Below are 4,931 nucleotides of genomic sequence, written 5' to 3'. Positions count from 1 at the left end.
AAATGAATAAATGTAGATTGTTGGAGCAAAAATTAATATAAGACCCGGTCTTATTTTCGGGGACACATGGTAGTGGATTTTTGTTGTTTGCAGCTAAGAATCCTGACTGACAGGTTTCATGTTATGAGCTGGGGAGCAGCGCCGTTTTCTAGGAGAGGCCACTGAGGTCAGATGGATGGTGTCCCCTGGTTCAGGGCCACTGCTGTCTGACAATGTGCTCTCCCATCCTTTGGGGGTGAGGATGTGCTGTTCCTCCTCTGGACCCCAACTTCTGGGGTAAACTTGAGAGGGAGAGGCCTGCTCAAGACTCAATCCCCAACTCTCCTGAATCCCAGGTAGCAAACAACCATTTCTCTGTCCTAACCGCCTAACACAGAATTGTGCAATTAGCAGCTATTAAAATGGTGTGCTAGTTTTTGAAGAAAGCGAGTAACTTTATATGGAACAATATTTAAACATTAGAAAGCACTTCCACAAGGATTATGTAATTTATATGATCGAAGCACACAGATACCCACAAAAGAGAAGATGGACTTTATTTAAATTTTATTTAAATCTTTATTGAGCTCTTTCAGTTTTCATCTCTAGGCCTCTGGGGAAGAAAATGATAGAATTGTGCAGTTTTGGTTTCTAATATTTTCACTGGACATTCTTTCATATATACTTTTCCATATCTTGACCGGATTTATATTTGTCATTTTTAAGCTTGTCATAGCATTCCTGCAAGTGACTGGGCCGAGGTTTGTCCCTCCACCTGTCATTTAGCACGAGGGTAGTTCCAATTTTTGCTATTATCTATAATACTATCTACCTTTATGAAAACAGGCTTTTAAAACAATCTTTAGAAGTCCTTCCTTAGGACAAATTATTAGAAGCAGACTGAGGGACCAAGGGGTAAAAATAGGTTTTCTTGGCCTTATTATTTAAGGTGAGATTATCCTCAGAAAAGACGAAACCAACTCACAGAGATTGCCCATGTGTTCTGTCCTGGTCTGAAATGGGAAAGAAACCTGGACTCAGTGCCAATGAGATGACAAGACAATTTGCTGAGCCAGGAAGAATTTTCTGGAAGGGACTGGGCTTTTCCATGAGAACATGCTCAACTGATATCGCAGTCCTCTAACTGGCAGCTGATTCACGGCTACCCCACCCCTGCCTCAACTGCCTCTGCAGGAATGGTGGGTGTGTTGGCGGTTACTATAGAGCTGGGCACTCTCTAGACCCTCCCACGAATTCCCAAGGCTCAGGTGCCTATGGAAGGTGGGAGTACGTGTTTTACCTGAACAAGGCAAGGTGGAGGGAGCATTGCACTGACTCTGGAGTTAGAAGACCTGGCAGAGCTCTGACATCAACCTGCTGACTCACCAGGTGCTCCCTGCCGCCCTCACCCAGATGACAGATTACTGAAATTACACAATTTTAGATGCATTCTTTCAACTTGGGACTTTGATTCAATACAATACGGGACGCCTGGGAGAGGGCACAGTGCCATTTAGACCCCAGGGTGACCTATTTTATCATTGCGGACTCTGAGAACAGGTCTGATTGAGGAAGGAGGTGAAGAGCCCCCGTGAACACTCAGAAAACAGGGAAGGCACCCCACGGAGGACCTGCAGCTCAGAATCGAGCCTTCCACTAAAACTCTTAACACCCAGGTTTCCTTCCCTAGTGGCCTGTGACTGTGGGGCTCCCCCAGGGGTGCAGGTCCCACAGAAGCTCTGCACTAGCCTTCTTGAGGCTGTTTGGCTTGGACAGAAGCCAGGATGGAAGTTCCCTGATGGCTTTGAGAACTCCACCACCGGTCTCCGTGGAGTCGCCCAGTGACCCCATCACAGCCACACTGTGTGTGAGCCCCGGGCCTGCACAGCACACATCATACAACGATGCTGTGACTCCTGCTGCGTTGTGGCTTCGCTACTCTGGAAGTGGACTTGTCCCTGTGATTTAATCTTTGGCCAAGCCCTGTGCGGTGGGCTGCAGCTCAGACCACAGCCTCCTTGCAGATTTTTATCTCCTTCCCCTCATCCCCTCATTCACTGTCTTCTAACCATTCTGGACCTTCTCTTCCTCAAACGCACTAAGCGTGTTCCTGTCCAAGAGACTCGGCCTGCGCTGGCCGGTCTCCTTGGATCTTCCCAGGCTGCCTCCTGGTCCTCATTCAGGCACCTTCTCCCAAGCGGCCGTTCTGCCCCTTGAGTCATTTTCTATCCTGTTATCAGCCTGTGTTTTCTTCTTCTTCTTCTTCTTCTTTTTTTTTTTTTTAAAGATTTTTATTGGGGAATTGGGGGATAGGAACAGCGCTGGGGAATTGGGGGTAGGGGAATAGACAAGTTGCTGTCCTTTTGTTCTTCAGTCTAGTTGTGGAGGACGTTGCTTCACTGGCCCAAGTTGGCACCATCAGGCCGCTCACGCTGGCTGCTGGCTACACACGGTAGCCCATGGCAACCCACTGCAGCAGTGGCTGCAGCCTACGCCGTCGCTGGCGACTCATGGCAGNTTTTTCTGTCTTTGGTGGTTGAGATTGTGAGGCTTCCCCGCGGAGACGTGGGTCCTGCCCTGGCTCTGCGCCTCTCTCTGGGCAGCAGGGAGCACCTGCCGTGTGCCTGGCTCTGAGATCACGGACAATGGCTTCTGTGTGATAGGTCATCATGCCCATTGTTTCAGGTACAACACTGAGAGCTAAGAGACCAGTGGCTTGCCAAGGTTATACAGCCAGGCAAATGGCTCCACCAGGAGTCAAACTCACATCTGTGTAACTCCGGAGAAGGTGAATCAGAGGCCTGGGCACGGGCAGGCTCGTCCTCAGCCTGGTTTGTTCCCTGTGGCCTGGCTGGCTACGGGGCGTGGAGGCTGCTCCACCTCAGCGAACATAGCTTACAAGAATGCTGGTTTATGATTTACAGGGAGAGGTCCTTTGTGGTCCTTTATTTGAGGACACGAGAAAGGGAATTTCAGAGTCATCTAACTAAGGACTGGTTAGTCCTTTATCGTTTGACGGGAAGATTTCGACAGTTCCTAATCGGTCCACTCATGCTGTTTGAGCATTCCATGCTCCTTCACAAAGCTGCCCTCGCTGCCGTTTCTAACTAGAAAACTCTTCCTGCCCACCAGCCGCTCAACAAACTCCTACTTACCTGTCAAAACCCAGCTCACATGTCTCTCTGTTGGTTTCTCCTTAACAGCACCATTCATAGATGACCCTCCTAGCGTCTTTATGCTACTACTAGTAATATTAAGACTAGTATTGGGTTGTCAGAAAACTCACGACGTATTGTTTTGTTTTCTATGTTTTTTGTTGCAAAAATGTGTCATGACTTTTCCGACAACCCAGTAGTTATCGTTTAGTGAGCACCCACTATGTGCTAGGTTGAGTATTGACGTCCTTATCCTTTTAAATTCTCATGGGAATTATGTAAGAAAAGTAGAATCATTTACACTTTTGACAGATGAAGAAACAACCTAGCGAGGTTAGGAAATTTGCCCAAAGGCACAAAACCAGGATGTGAAGAAACCGATCTTCCTGACCCCAAAGTTCATCCTTTTCCTCTTGCCCCACATCCCCTCTCCTGTGCGGGTCACCTTGAATTGCAAATGCTGCCTGTCCCTGTCCTCATTGCCTGTGAGCCCTGGAAGGCAGGTGGCGGCTCTGATTTCAGGACTGACTCACTGGCCCTGCGCACAAGTGCCTGATCCTAAGAGTGCTTGTTTTCTTAACAGGAGCAAATTGTTCCACATGCAGGGACCCAGCCTAGAAAGTAAAAGCAATGTGTTTGTCCTCTTGCTGTTGATGCGACAGGCCCGTTATCTCCTAGAAAGGTGATAAAAGGGGCAGGTCGTGCCTCCTTGAGGGCTTGCAGATGTTTCCTGAGGCCGTGAGAGCCTTTCTGCTTCTTGTCTGTTCATGTGAGCTGCTGGGAAGGCCGGCTCCTGCTCTTCTGAATGTCAACAACCAACTCCAGCCAGCTCTCTGGAAGTCGCCCTGAAATAGGAAGGCCAGTAGAGGCCCGTGGAGGATGGTGGCCCTGTCTCCAGCCAGGCACACGGCAGGTGCTCCCTGCTGCCCAGAGAGAGGCGCAGAGCCAGGGCAGGACCCACGTCTCCGCGGGGAAGCCTCACAATCTCAACCACCAAAGACAGAAAAAGAGACTTTCCCCAAATGGTGTGTTTTAGATATCGCTCTGCACTTTGCTTCTTTCAACGAGGATGACAAATCACGTCACTACAGAGTCCTCATTCTTGTTTATAGTCACATGCCATGAAGCTCACTCTCTTCAAGTGTACAGTTCAGTGGGTTTCATATAGTCACAAGGCTGTGCACCATCACTCCTCTAATCCCAGAACAATTTCATCAGCCCCAAAAGAAACCTCGCACCCATGAGCACTGATTCCCCACCCCCCGTCCTATCAACCCCCAGCACTGCTTTTCTTATTTTCTGTCTTTGTGGATTTGCCTATTCTAGACATTTCATAGAAATGGAATCATGTTATATGAGGCCTTCTGTGTCTGACTTCTTTCACTCAGCATAATGTTTTCAAGGTTTCTTGCCGAAGCCCAGCAGGGGCTTGAGTGGTGCAGACAGCAGGACCTGGGGCTTGAGAGGTCCAGCTTTGCTTTCAGCTCTAGCTCTGAAAACCATCTTTGCCACCTTCTAAACCTATGGCTTTGGGGAAAGTTTCTCCATTTTTCAAAACCTCAGTTACTTTTTTTTTGTAGCAGTGAGTAATTGCCTCCTTTTCAGAGTTATGAATAAAAAGATATAATGCATATGAAACCCTTACCACTAAGCCCAGTGCCTGCGTACAATAGTGACGCTAACGATGGTTAACAATAATAATGATTATTATTAAACTGTCCATACCGTGTTTCCCCGAAAATACGACCTAACCAGAAAATAAGCCCCAGCATGATTTTTCAGGATGCTTGTAATATA

The sequence above is a fragment of the Hipposideros armiger genome, unplaced genomic scaffold, assembly GCF_001890085.2.
Source record: "Hipposideros armiger isolate ML-2016 unplaced genomic scaffold, ASM189008v1 scaffold_123, whole genome shotgun sequence".
NCBI lineage: Eukaryota > Metazoa > Chordata > Mammalia > Chiroptera > Hipposideridae > Hipposideros > Hipposideros armiger.
The sequence above is the reverse complement of the archived record's forward strand: the minus strand, read 5'-3'. Positions refer to the sequence as shown.